Below are 15,796 nucleotides of genomic sequence, written 5' to 3' on the forward strand. Positions count from 1 at the left end.
CTTCAATCCCCATAAAAGCCCCCAAAATGACAAACCCATCCACATCAACTGACCCACCACCTACCTCCAAAACCTCTCAACCTCAAAAATAATCCTATGCCTTTCCCCGAAATCAAAATCCAACAACAACCCCTGTCACTGAACTCGTAAACCCTCACCCAACTCCTATTACCTTCATCCCTCTAGATAAGGTCCCATCTGACGACGTTCCAATCTCCACCATGGTTGGACGTCGAACCCGAGGTGGTTGCAACAAGGGTACTGCCGTCTCAAGCTCATCCACAGAAACAGTCACCGTGGTTGACGATGAAAACGAGGAAATCTCTCCGTCCAATGACAGTGTGAATCCTTCTGAATCTGTTGACCCCATTCCGACTCCGGGAAATAAAGATAACACGAGAAAAGGGAAAGCTTCTTCATCGTCCTTACCCCCGATCACGGAAAGTGTTGAACAAAGTGAAATTGAAACCAGATCTACTGTTCCAAATCCGACCACTGTTCCTCAAATGAACCATCTCTTGAACCTCCTTCCAAAAAATCAAAACCCTCAAAGAAAAAATTGGTGTATCTTTTACCCTCAGATTCTGTGTCCCTCATGTCCAAATGGGATACGACGCGGGTTTGGCAACAACTCGAAGATTTGGATCTCCCCACCTCGATCTACAAAAACTGTGAAAGATTGATGTCTCCTAAAGCAATTTACTCTCCCCAGGTCTACAATCAGTCCTGGTATGAGTCTTCCGCATTTTACGATGTGCGAGACATGATTGCTGCTCAAGGGTGGGAAAGTCTACTGGAAATTCGTGAACCGGTGTTTGTCAGTGAAGTGGTTCAGTTTTTCGCAACGGTTAGAGTGGATAAGACGGGTGATTTTCTCACTGCTAAGGTTAATGGTAAGCCGCTAAAACTTTACCAATCTGATTTTGCCACTGCCTTTCAAATCCCAACCGGAGGTTATGACGACCTCCCTGCCGAAACTTGGGTTGCCTTACCTTATGCCTCACCATTGGCCATTGTAAAAGTCGTCCATCCCAAAGCCGTGACATGTGGACCTATTGGTAATACCTCGATACCCCCTCCTCTTCGATTAATTTTCAATATGCTTTGTCGTTCTCTTTACCCCTCGGGTGACCGGTCAAAATTATCCATAGCCCAACAATATCTCATTTATCACATTTCCACTCACAAAAAGATTAACCTAACTGGGCTAATGTTCAAGCGTTTTGCCCTCATCTCGGCTAAACTCCGTAAACCCTCAACTAATGTGCTTCATCTCCCCTATGGAATGTGGTTGTCAGTCGTGCTTAAGGCACATGGGGTGCTTATTAGCTCTAGTGTGGGGTCCTTAGACATGTGTGATACGATGAGTGATGGTCAAATGGGAAAAATGTTGATTAAAGTGGAAAATAATGAGTTAATTTATGTGAAAATCAAGTACCTCAGCTACTCGATCGAGTAGCCGGTTTACGGGGGTTGATTTGTCGGGTTTTGTTAATAATGTGATTAAGTATATAATAACTTCCGTCACTTTTCTTTAAACACTTTTAAAACCTAATTACTTTCATAAAGAGAAATCAAACTACGTTCTTCGCATCAAACACATTATTGGCAAATTCCGGAGCTTGAAAGGTCGGATTTTACCTTTATTTATACCGTTGTGATCCTTGCGTCGAGGGTAAGATCTACGTACCGTTTTTATAGCGTTTCGTTAAAGTTGGTTAAACCCTAATATTGGGATTTGGGGGTTTTGTTGTATTTTGTGTTTGGTAGTGATTATATGTTTGTATGTTAGGAGGAGGATTCGTAGAGGAAGCGTTTTGATATCAGCTGTGAGATCGTCTGATTGTGTTGTGCTTTCCAGGTAGGGTTTCCCTACTCAGTATTAGTCCCATAATGCATTGTTGGTGTTGTGTAATTGCCGATTATTATCGTATTGGTTTTATGATGGTTGTTGATTGATTGCTGTTGATGGTTGTGATTGTTTGTCTCTGGTTCTCGAGATGCGTTCTCGGCTGAGTGGAGTCACTTGCGGGAGTGGCTTCACGCCCTAGTTTCGCCCTCCGTGGAACCCACCACTGGAGAGGATGTGCACATTAATGGGACAGGGTTATCGCTCGGTATGATGAGCGGGGATTTGGTGGGTACGGCTGCGGTCCCCAGCGTGTGGGGTCCAAAGGTGGACGATCGGCGACGGAGATTGATTGGAGTGGGTGATTGTGTGTATTTGTTTGATTTGTGTTGTTGTTTTTATCTTGTTGATTATATAAATTGTGTGATTAGTATTGACCCCGTTTAATGTTTTAAAAACTGTGGTGATCCATTCGGGGATGGTGAGTAGTTATTGAGCAGGAATGAGTCGAGTTACTGGGATAGCTGGGATGTGCCACCGTCTGATGATAGAAGTCTTCTGCTGTAGCTTAGTAGTTTAATAAACATTTTGGTTAGCTGATTAGACAGTCGGTTTGAGAACATGTATTCGTATTTTAGTTTTGGTTTTGGATTGTAACCTTTCGCTAAAGTATTACTATTTAAATGTTGTTTCGTTATTGTCTATTTGATTATCATTGCCTCGGGTAACCGAGATGGTAGCATCCTTATACTTGAGTGGTCTTGGTAAGGCACTTGGAGTATGGGGGTGTTACAAAATGGTATCAGAGAAACGATCCTGAAACCTGTAACCAATGAATCTAATGAACATAGGGAGTCAATTAAAATGAACCCGGGGTAAAGGTTGTAGGAGCTAATGCAAAGGCTTGGGAGACGTCCTAAAGTCGCGAACTCGCCCTACAATTTTGAACCGGTCACATGGGGGGTATATGTCAAGGTCGTGTGTGATGTTTGCTAGCTTGTATATGGGTGTGATGATGTATGTTGTAACCGTTGGATGTTTGGAGTAGAAGGTTGAGTTTGTGCATGAAAGGCTGGTGATATATATATAGAACTGTTGTTTGAACAAGAAGCATGTTGGATGTTTACTATGTGGCGTTTGATAATATGATATAGTTGTTTTGTTGATCATATGAAAAGTTTGATAGAATTGTATGCTTAACTATATTATATGTTGAGTTTATAATGTTGCATAATATGTTGGGATATGTGAGATAACATGCGGGTAGTATACACGAGTCAGCATGACTCGATCGAGTAAGGGGGTACTCGATCGAGTAGGTGAGATACTCAGTCGAGTGGGCCTGACTCGATCGAGTGGGTATTTGACGTTTTTACAACCAGAATCGTGGTTTTTGGGTACTCGATCGAGTACATGGGGCACTCGATCGAGTAGGGGGTCACTCGATCGAGTAGCCTGGCTACTCGGTCGAGTATGTTAGAGGCCAGAAGGTCTGTTTGGGGTCTGATGTTGAGGCACTCGATCGAGTATGGTGGGCACTCGATCGAGTAGCCTCTTACTCGATCGAGTAGGTTTAGGAACTCGATCGAGTGTGTTCTGGACAGTCCGCTTTCGTGTTTTGAGGTTTTAGTGCGTATGTTTATGTCTACCCTTTCTTATATAGTTTCAAGATACCGCCCAAGAGAAACGCTTTGTATGCGAGAGCTGAGACCATGAACATAGATGATATCTTTAAGATGTTGTGGAGCATCAAGATGCTCTTACAGAGGCCTTAAAGAAAGTGGGAAAGGACAAGGAGGTTGATCACTCTAAGATCAGTCTCTATATAGCGAGGTTCAACCCAAAAGAGTACAAGGGGACCGGGGAACCAAACCTTCTTGACAACTGGCATCGTGAGATGGAGAACATACTAGACCTGGTTCACTGTCCTGATGAGATGAGAGTAGAACAAGCTGCGTTCTACCTGAGGGAAGCAGCTGGCGAGTGGTGGGATAAGGTGAAGGTGAGTGCTAGGGAGATGTATGCGAACCAGGGCTTACCTGCTATACCTTGGAAAGAGTTTCGGAGGGCTATGAGGAAAGAGTTTGTACCAGAACATGTGAGGAGTAAGCTGAGAGAGGAGTTTGATGGGTTTAAGATGACATCTGATATGTCAGTTGCTGAGTACTACAAGCAGTTTAATGAGAAGTCTAGGTATGCTGAGGATATGGGTTTGAGTGAGGAGAACCTGACGCTAAGGTTTGAGAGAGGGTTGACCCCTAAGATCATGGATAAGCTACCTGTGGGAGTCCTTGCGATGTTAAGGAAGCTTATGAGAGGGTGGGAGAGCCGAGAGGTTAGTGGAGATGGCTCGGGAGAGAGTGGGTGTTGAGAAAAGAAAGGCCGAGAGTGAGGGTGGTGGCCAATCTAGTCACAAGAAAGGTAACCACAATCAAGCTAAAGGGTTTCTCTTTGGGTCGGGGTTTAGTCTTTGGGGCTTCCTTTGGGCGTGGCCGTGTGAGTGGTAGTGGTAGTTGGGGGATGACTGCTATGGCCGTGGCGGTGTAGGCCACAAGAGACATGAGTGCACGAGTATGCCGGAGCTTTTCGGGGATCGGCTGGGAGCTATTCTCGGGGACCCGCACGAGTTATGCGAGCAATAGACCGTCTAGGTCATGGTCCAACCGGGGAAGTCAGAGCTATCAGGGTGGAGGTAACCGCAATGGCGGTAATTCTTATCAGAAACCAGCTACGAACAACAACAACAATCAGGGGTCGGGTGCTAAGCCGACCACATCGCCAAGATCTTGTCCGGGGAGGTGGAGAAGACCGATGGAAAGTTGTTCATGATGGACGAGAAAGCAGCTGAGGATGATGCACATGTTATCACTGGTACTTTTCTTGTTAATGGTATTCATACCTTCGTTTTGTTTGATTCGGGGGCGTCTCAGTCGTTTGTATCTTCGAGTCATGTTAAACGGTTGGGTTTGAGGGTATATGAGTCTGTAAGTGAGAAAGTTTTTATACCTTCGGGTGAGTCTGTATCATGTGGGAGGTTGTATAGAGATGTGTCTATGATAGTTGGGCAAGTTGATCTACCTGTAGACTTGCTAGAGTTTCCTTTTGACGGTTTTGAGATGATAGTCGGGATGGATTGGTTGGGAAAGTATAAAGCTAAGATAGACTGTCATCAAAAGAAAGTGTCTTTGAGAGGGCCTAAGGGTGTTAGTGTGTCTTATCGTGGGTTTGTGGTCAAACCCAAAGTTAAGTTGATTGCAGCTGTCACCTTGAAGTCTTATCTGAGGAAGGGATATCCTTTGATCTTATGCCATGTGAGAGATGACCGGATAGAGAGTCCGACGGTTGATCAGATACCAGTGGTGGGAGAGTTTGCAGATGTTTTTCCAGAGGAGATTCCGGGGTTGCCACCGAAGAGGGAGATAGATTTCACCGTTGAGTTGAAACCGGGGATGGGGCCAATCTTTAAGGCACCGTACCAGATGGGTCCTAAAGAGATGGAGGAGCTCAGGAAACAGTTAGATGATCTGATAGAGAAGGGATACATTAGACCTAGTGTATCGCGTGGGGAGCACCAGTTCTTTTTGTGAAGAAGAAAGATGGGAGTTTGAGGTTGTGCATAGATTACAGAGAGCTGAACCAAGTGACAGTGAAGAACAAGTATCCTTTGACAAGGATAGATGACCTATTTGATCAGTTGAGTGGTGCATCAGTCTTTTCCAAGATTGATTTGAGGTCGGGGTACCATCAGGTGAAGATTAGAGAAGTGGACATACCAAAGACAGCTTTCACGTCGAGGTATGGCCATTATGAGTATGTGGTGATGCCGTTTGGGTTATCTAATGCACCGGCTGTGTTTATGGACTTGATGAACAGAATCTTCAGACAGTTTTTGGACAAGTTTGTGGTGGTGTTTATCGATGACATCTTAGTCTACTCCAAGACTAAGGAGGAGCATGAGGAGCATCTGAGGATTGTGTTGCAGACTTTGAGGGAGCATGAGTTATATGCTAATATGTCCAAGTGTGAGTTCGGTTAGAGAAAGTTGCTTTTCGGGGCATGTGATTTCTAAGGAAGGAGTAGCTGTGGATCCGGCAAAGATTGAGGCAGTGACAAAGTGGGAAGCACCAAAGAATGTTGCTGAGATCAGGAGTTTCTTGGGTTTAGCTGGATACTACAGACGGTTCGTGAAAGATTTCTCCAAGATAGCTAGACCTATGACAGCTTTGATAAGGAAAGAGAACAGGTTTCGTTGGGATGAGAGTTGTGAGACGGCGTTCCAAACATTAAAGGAGTGTTTGACCACAGCTCCTATCTTAGCATTGCCTGAAGGGATCGAGAACTTTGAGGTTTATACAGATGCCTCAAAGAATGGGTTGGGATGTGTGTTGATGCAGAACGGTAAGGTGATTGCCTATGCTTCTAGGCAATTGAAGCCGTATGAGGAGAACTACCCTACACATGATCTAGAGTTGGGTGCAGTGGTGTTTGCTCTCAAGATTTGGAGACATTACCTTTATGCGGCGACCTTTAAGGTATTTTCGGATCACAAGAGTCTCAAGTACATCTTCACTCAAAAGGAGTTGAACATGAGACATAGGAGGTGGATGGAGCTGATTGGCGATTATGACATGGATATTATCTACCATGAAGGGAAAGCCAATGTTGTTGCAGATGCTTTGAGTAGGAAGAGTGTACATTCTTTGTGTACAGCTCTATCTTTGATGAGATTGAGAGATGAGGTGGGGAAGTTTGGGATACATATGATGCAGAGAGGGGATGCTGTGGGAGATTTGACAGTACAGCCTGATCTTTATGATGATATTCGAGGTAAACAGACTTTGGATCCTAAGATGGTTGAGTGGAGAGCTGGAGTAGAGAAAGGGACAGTGACTCGACTCTCTATTCATACAGATGGTAGTTTGAGGTTCGATGGTAGGTGGTGTGTCCCTAATGATGAGGAGCTGAAAAAGACTATCATGACAGAGGCATATTGTACACCATATTCAGTACATCCAGGTGGTGACAAGCTGTACAAGGATTTGAAGAACACGTTTTGGTGGCCTGGGATGAAGAAAGAAATAGCCGAGTTTGTGGCCCGTTGTTTGACATGCCAGAGAGTTAAAGGGGAACAGCAATGACCACAAGGTAAGATTCAATCTTTAGAGGTACCTGAGTGGAAGTGGGAATCCATTTCTATGGATTTTATCGTGGGTTTGCCAAAGAGTCAACAAGGTAACAACATGATATGGGTAATAGTGGATCGACTGACCAAGTCAGCTCACTTTGTGCCAATGAAAGATACATGGACTAAAGCACAATTAGCTATGGCTTATCGGAAGAATGTGCTTAAGTTACATGGAGTCCCTAAGGACATAGTATCTAACAGAGATGCGAGATTTATCTCAAGGTTTTGGAAAGAGTTGCAGGAATCTTCGGGAACAACTTTGAAGATGAGTACAACATTTCATCCTGCGACACTCGGTCAGGCTGAGAGAACAATCAAAACTCTTGAGGATATGTTACGAGCTTGTGTGATGGACTTTTGTGGTAGCTGGGAACAGAGGTTGGATTTGATAGAGTTTTCTTACAACAACAGCTATCACACTAGTATTGGCATGACACCGTTTGAGGCTTTATATGGGAGGAGATGTAGGAGTCCGATTTGTTGGGACGCAGTCTTTGAGGCAAAGTGGTTCTAGGACCAGAGATGGTACATGAGATGGTTGAACAGATTAAGATGATCAGGGAATGGATGAGATCAGCTCAGGATAGGCAAAAGAGTTATGCAGATCTACATCGCCGGGATATAGAGTTTCAGATTGGGGATAAGGTTCTTTTGAAAGTGTCTCCTATGCGTGGGGTTATGAGATTTGGGAAGAAAGGTAAGTTGAGTCAGAAGTTCATCGGGCCTTATGAGATCTTAGAGCGGGTTGGAGAGGTTGCATATCGTCTGGCTTTACCAGCTGCGTTAGAGAGAGTGCATAATGTGTTTCATGTATCGCAGCTGCGGAAGTATGTGAGTGACCCGTCACATGTGTTAGAGGCCGAGAGCTTAGAGCTAGATGAGTCCTTATCATATCTTGAGGTACCTAAGAAGATTCTTGACCGGAAGGTTAGGAAGACTAGGAGTGGTGAGACAGTTTTGCTTAAGATCCTTTGGTCTAACCATGAGATTGAGGAAGCTACATGGGAGGCAGAGGAGGCCATGACAGAGCGTTACCCTTTCCTTTTTGATCAGGTATATATGGTTACGGGGACGTAACCTTGTTCTTTTAGGGGGGTAGGAGATGATCGCAAAGAGTTTTTAAGAGTCTTTATACCCTTTTTATGTTATGTCGGTATAGTTGTTGTCGTTGAGTCGGGTTGAGTTTGGGTTAGTAACATGTTTTATGTTGAGTTTGTTTTGGTTGTTGAGTCGGGAGTGTTGTAGTGTGTGTCTTTGTTTTGTTGTGGCTTGAACTTCGGGGACGAAGTTCTTTTTAAGGAGGGAAGACTGTAATACTACGGATTTATGAGTCTCTGGGTACTCTATCGAGTAGGCCTTACTCTGTCGAGTAAGGGTGAGTTGCAGTTTAAAATAGTTTCTGACCTGTTGGGTACTCGATCGAGTAACGTAGATACTCGATCGAGTAAGGGGGCACTCAATCGAGTACCTCAGCTACTCGATCGAGTAGCCGGTTTACGGGGGTTGATTTGTCGGGTTTTGTTAATAATGCGATTAAGTATATAATTGTAGACACCTCGTTTCTGCACCTCCCGCAAACCACCCGGTGATGATTGGGCCGCATGTTTGATACGCGGAACGATTTGTGACAGTTCATAAGTTTATCGTCAAGTGATTGCTCAAATATTAATGTCGACCTCTTAGTTGTCATCTACGTCCCGATACGGTCGTTTTGGCAGTAATTAGAGTACATTCGGAGTCCGGGTCAAAAACCGTCTCCATTTTCTAATAACTGTTAAATCCCGAGTCGAATGTTCGGAATGTTCGGATATTTCTATTCCATATTTCATAAATTTTATCTTTTGGCAAATAATATCCCGTAATATTCATAAGATAATCGAATTATTTCCGTCCTACCATAACTCAAACGCGGAAATCTTTCTTCAAGAGAGGAAACCTCACGGGAATAGACGCGGCAGTCTGCGCCTCTTCCAAGAGACGCAGTGGCTGCTGCGCCTCTTCCCAGGCCCTTCTTTGCATGTTTTACGTATCTTTTTCATATCTTTCCGAGATTCACTTCCAAAGAGTCTCCGAAACCCTATTCCTTCACGTGATTAGTATAAATAGGAGCTTTTGTTCCTCATATTTCTCACGCGAGTGTCCGCCCTTCTCTTCTCCCTTTGCATTCTAGACTTTGTTCTTACTAATTGGCGCCTACGTGCTTGGACTTTCGACCACGTAAGCTCGGATCTTTCCGGGTACCAGCCTCTCCGTTGCATGACCGACCAATTTGACCAACTACACAATAATCAATCTAATTAATCAATCGTTTTCCTCTTACGAGGGCACTCTCTTTGCATTCGCGTCGAGCATCACTAGTCGATATCTTAGTTCATCTCGTTTCGTCAACATGTAAGTCTGAGGGTGTATAATCCTTATTTATTTATTGTATTTCATTTATCGTATCGCCATTGTAAGATTTATGTCGAAAACACCATTAAAACCGATTGCTAAAACCGTCTTTAAAATCTCTTTTTACGGATTTCCAGTAGACAGACGAAGAGAAAGGACGCAGCAACTGCTGCGCCTCTTCGAAGGAGCGCAGTTCCTGCTGCGCCTCTTCGTGAGGCTGCCGCAGTTCTTGCTTCTTTTCTTCTTCCTTCGTCCTCTGTGTTTCCGTCTTTCTTATTTGTTTTCATATGTTTGTTTGTTAATTCGTCTTGATGTCGTAGCATATAATTCACATGTATTATAATCATTCATCATTAATATGTTTAATTCATTAAATCCGACTTAAATCCTAAATAATCCATATTTACGGGTTTTCGTCATTAAATTCAAACCCGGATTTTAGAGATTCAATTTGTTCATATTGAGTTTCTGGGATTCGCCGTTGATATAATTTTCATCTGTTTATTCGCATGTTCGTCGCATGTTCGTTGTATATCCGTCATAGTTAGCCTAATTGATTTATTTCAATAGAGGACTCATTAATGTTTTCGTCATAATTTCATGTAATAATTCGTTTGTATCCGTATCGTTCATGTTTATCGCTTTTATGGCCATCATTCACATGTAATTAATCTGTCAATCACTTCCATCCGAGTAAATATTATCAATCATCCTTTAAATTTACCAATCGACATTAACGATTTGCAGTTCCGGCTTCACAGCCAGAACTCACCCTTGGAACAGACGCAAAGAATCGCGCTGCGCCTCTTCCGAGGGCGATCGTTGCGCTGTTCGAGATGAGTTCTGTCCCTGAACTCCGTTTCTGCCTTGACCTAGTTTAATTAGTCTACGTATTAATCGACTATTATTCGTATTATCACCTTCTGTTCTGTTCGTTTATTTTTACTTCTTCTTTTATTCTTTTTCTCAAATCATCCGTTTTAGCGGTATTTTCGACATAAATCGCCTAATCCTTTGTAATTAATGTAATTTTCATTATTGTAATTCATAGTTATTGTATTTCTTTTATCATTTGTATGTTTTCACATGTAATTGAATGTTAAATCCCAACTTCGACCCAATTGTATGCTAATTAATTGTTCACCGACTTAGTTAAATTCTCACATGATAGGATTAATCTATGGATGTTGCATTGCATGCATACAATCGACGATATATCGAGTACGAATAACTTCCCTAATCATTAGTAGAGGCCGCTATCGAGGCGGGCGGGATTAGGTGTTCGATCAAAAGAGCTTCCTAATACGTACCCTCACCCCTTACTCCAGATCTCCGTGAGCACCCGTGTTCATTGGCATCCACGAGAGTCATTCTAGACATAGAATGCTAAGGGTAACGATTGCTTAGTGTTCATGTCACTACTTTGTGTCTTGACATGACATGAGGTATTCGAACGGTTCCAATTTCCCATAAAAATTGGTGGCGACTCCATACAAAATGCAAACGCTTGTTTTCGCTTCTCACCAAGCGCCCGTGGGCGGCCCGTCTGTCCACGGTTTGGCGACTCTGGGATAATACACTTACGTGTAGCTAAGGGTGAAACTTGAACAAGGTTAGGGAATAGTTTGTACAAGACAATTGTCGGTTTTCATAACTCGGTCTTCCTAGACTGTTTAATTCGGCCTTCCTAGGCCCAACCCAACCCATTCGACCAATCGTCCCGTCTAAACGGTCCTAATTCTTATTTGGGCCTAAGGATGGATAGCGATTGACGTCATCCATACCATGATGCTTACTCTTGTTTGTGTCAAGGGCCTTCACTACTTGAGGAAATGGACTAGGAATCGGCCTTACTCTTGTTTGGCACGAGCCTCTCCACAGACTTCGGGTTTGATGGTTCGGTATGGCAACCCAACCTTTAAACCAAAAACCCTTTTAAATGCACTCAGCATCCCGTTATAATGCTTGTATAAATGTTTGTACCTTACGTGATCACCATTTTCTAAACGAAACCATGACGATATTTGTAAAATTAAAACCTCTTTTTAAAACGTAAATATTTTCGAGAAAAGGCAAAACAAAGTCCAAACTCTGTCCGTATGTCGAGTCAAACTTCGGGCCTAAAACCCATTTCAAAATCCGTGCAAAAAAAAAAAACAAATAAAAAACGAAAAAAAAAGAGTCCGAAAAAAAAACCCAAAAAAAAAAAAAAAAAAAAAAAAAAAACGAAAAAAAAAAAAGAGAAAAAAAAAAAAAAAAAAAAAAAAAAAACGTTTTATTCAAAATATTTTCAAACCGTGTAAATGTAAATATGTAAATTCAATTGGGCTAAGTTAGAATCAAAGTTCAAACCGACTATGTCCTAGTCGAAACTCCGTCGAGTCATGAACCCGTCTTTTCTTTATATTTTGGGTCTTTTCAAAATCAAGTCAAATCCTAAGGCGTCGCGCCGTCATTGTGGACCCCTCTACCCCAATTCAGTTAGGATCTAAAGCACTCGAGTCACACGTTCCAAGGCTCAACACACGAGTCTCAATGGGCCTCATATTTGAGTCTAAACTACAACAGTCTTCTTAACACCTATAAGCAAACCTCGAGTCCAGAATCAACACGTGTCATCAATCCCGTCAATAAGGTCAAATGTATAAATGTCACTCCGTCAAAGTCAACACTCGAGTCTAAATTAAAGTCAAGCACCGTGGATTCAAACACGAGAAGTCGCTCACGATATTTCATGAATTCACAAGTCAACTCTAGATTTGTCATCTTGTCCCTTCCTTTGTTGGTTGCCTTAGTATGCGTGATCCCACGTCGAATCGAGTTGTAATGTGCGTCATTTCTATCGAGTAGGAATCCAGCAAGTTCTGTCAATCAGCAAGGTCACGAAGAAGTTCAAGCCACAATCACTGTGTCTCTCCAAGATGTTTATGCCATGGTCCTACGAGTGCAAGATACAGTGGAAAATTTGAGCATTCGCGTCTTCACCCTCGAGAATGGAATGGTGGAAAAGAACACACCAACTAGAGAAACCTCTAGTCTAGGTCGTCCAAAGCTTACCTCTTGCAATAACCATCGTCCTAGAAAGCCAAAAATAGCTGAAAGAAAACCTGGGAGGCATCAAAGGGTGCTTACCGATTTAGGCATGTCTTATGCCGATGTTTTGAAGAGACTTTCTGCCCAAGGTAAGCTACATCCAATAGGACCGACTCCGGATCCACCATTAGAGAAACAGGTGAACCTCTGGAAGGGCAACAAATACTGCTCATACCACCAAGGTAGAGGTCATGATATTGAAGAGTGTTTTCTCTTGAAACACACCATCCAAGATATGATCGAAGGGGGGATGCTTCCAGAGCCACCTTCTGTCAAGAAATCCAGGAAAACCGACCCTCTTGGGTCTAATATCATTAAACATGACGAAGAATCATCTCTAGACTGTTCTCATCTCCTCAATCCTTATGACAACGGAGATATCAACATGCTTGAAGACGACGATATCCAAAATGGAATGCTCATGCTTTCCATTGCCTTCAACAATAGATTTGCCAAAATGGAGGGGACTATTGATAGCCTAAACTCTCGACTTTCCAACATGGAGAACCAGTTTGTTGAAATGGGTAAGAAGCTTGATGCCAAAATGAAAAGTGTCCAGACAAACCCTCAACCTTTGTGGTCCTAAAGCAACAAACGAGACACTTATCTCTAGTTCTTCCAATCCAAGCATCAAAATCAACAAAGTCAACCTCGTGGAGCCTTTGTCAAAGAACTCTCCCAGGTCATTCACAAGTCTAGGCATACCGTACGCCCTAGCCTTAAACAAATTATCCTCTCTAGGTCTTCTTCAACCAATAGGGCCCACCCCAGATCCGGAAAGGAAGTCTAAGTTTTGGGATGGCAATTCGTATTGTCAATACCATAGAGGAAGGGGGCATGACACCGAGAATTGCTACAAACTAAAGAATATCATCCAAGATAATATCGAGAATGGCAAGTACCATGTATCAACCTTTGCTCAAGATGACATTAAGTGTGATAGGGCTAAACTCATGGAAGTTCCACCCAGAAGACCAGGACGGGCTCCTAGAGCATTCGCTAACCTTGGCATCACCTATGCGACGGCGCTACAAATGTTAGTATCACAGGGCAAAATACTCCTAATCGGTCCAACTCCAGACCCTGAAAACATGCTACCTAGATGGAACAGTAATGCATATTGCCAATATCATCGTGGTAGGGGACATGATACAGAAGCATGCTTTTGTTTGAAGCACATGATCCAGGATATGATTGAAAGTGGGAAGTTGTCCCCCTCAACCTTTAACTCACACGACAAGTTAGGCAATCCTCATGGATATACCACTTATCAAGAAACTCTTCTTGACTATTATCCTTCCAATATTCCTAATGATGAGGATGGGGTGCTCAAATGGGTGAATGCTCAAAGTCGATGTCGGCCCGTTCTTTGGAAGAGAAAATGTTCAAGCGTGGGCCGATGATTACGAGTCTAGTTCTAGGATCGAGTCAAAGTCCGAGTCCGAGTCCGAGTTTTAGGCTTTCTATCTCATATTTGTTCTAGTAACTTTCTTCGTGTCCATTTCCATTCCTAGTGACAACCTGGGGGCTGTCCCACGAGTCACATGTCTTCTCGGCTCTATGTTAAATACATTCATCATTCATTTCAATAAAAGTACACTTTTCAATCCACATATTCTTCATATCTCTTCCTTTTCCTGTGACAACAAGAATTGATTTGAGACATTTTAAAAAAATGAACAACAACAACCACACGTTCCAAGTCGATGTGAGTACACTTAGATGATGTTCCATTCCATGTTGTAGAGGACCTGAAACTCCGTGTTCTTTTCTTACCTATTCCATGTCTGGCAACAGAAACCACAATATAACCCTAGTTTAGGACGAGCCTATCTCAAGAGATTCTAGGACAAATCCAGACCATCTCCCTTGTTAACAATCCATGACGGAAGGCAAGCCCATTCCCCACAATAAACAACCCATGTTACTAAAGACCAACCCGTTTCACACTAAAGGCGATAGTCTGACCCAAATCCATCCAAGACAATACGAGCCATGATCAAAGACAAAAGGCTCAATCAAGAGAAATGACCAAGATCAATATCCAAAGCCGTAGTTATGCCCATAGCCCAAGACAAAAGAGTCAAAATAAGAACAAGGCTCAATCAAGCAAGTCAATGTCGATACCCAAGGTCAAAATTATCTTCAAAAACCTGAATCAAGAATCTGAGCAAAATCCGAGATATATTCTAGACCAAGAATCTGAGTCTGAATCAAGAACGAGTACGCAAAACCCAAGTGCCAACCGGAATACGGCTGAAGTACATATAGAATCAAGACATCAATGAAGATGGTCGGCTAGCACCCCACTTAGCCTTTCACACATCACACCCTAAGTCCTTCTCGAGACCGTTACAGGGAGATAGTTAGGAATTTTGAGAATCCTCTCAAGCTCGTCATATATACCCATCCTTTAGGGCCAAGACATGGTAGCTTGATCCCACATCATTCTAACCTACCTTTATGTGCTCAGGTTACATCAAGCCAAGAGACTCCATTTCCAAGCCACATTACAAGCCATAACCTCATAAAGCCTTAACTCCACAAAATCGAAACTCAAGAGATTTGTTTCATCAAAGCCTCTTATTACCGAGCTCCACATTTCAAATATCCAATCTAGTTTCACCTTGACCCATACACGGAGTCTTCAAATACTTTGCTACCCAGAACGGGACATACCCAATTCATCCTTAGGGTCCACTTTTAGGTGTGCTCGCACGACAAGGAAATTTTTATTAACTTAATCATACCTCTTTGATCTATGATCAGAGGGAGTTATCTCAAATCAGTTCTTCGAGTCACCAAAGGAATACACCCTTGTGACCCTGCACTTTAAGGCCCTAACAACATAGCTTAGGCACACACTTGAACTACGATCTGGTTTGATTTCACTTCACGTGAATACGTAGGCAGTCCTCAAGGACACAACCATCCCAACTTTCAACCTCTATTTTCAACCTTCCAACCTCAATTAACATCCCTTCCACAACCAACACCTCTATACTGGGGGCTCCTTATTGTCGCCCAGCCTCTTTTTACCAAAGTCCAGAGTCATCTTATCATCCTGGGGGCTTCTCTTCCAAGATGCCACCCTTCCTTTATTCCTCTAAGTCTAGCTAGTACTCGGTCCGGATAATGACAAGGGTCTTAGATCGATTCTCCAAGTCATCGTGCCTCAAGAGGGGTCTCTTTTACAGCAAACGGTGGTGATAAAAGTCCTAGTAGACAGATGATCCATGGTTCATGCCTTGCCTTTATATACCTTCATCATTCTTGCA

The sequence above is a fragment of the Silene latifolia genome, chromosome 6 (assembly GCF_048544455.1).
Source record: "Silene latifolia isolate original U9 population chromosome 6, ASM4854445v1, whole genome shotgun sequence".
NCBI lineage: Eukaryota > Viridiplantae > Streptophyta > Magnoliopsida > Caryophyllales > Caryophyllaceae > Silene > Silene latifolia.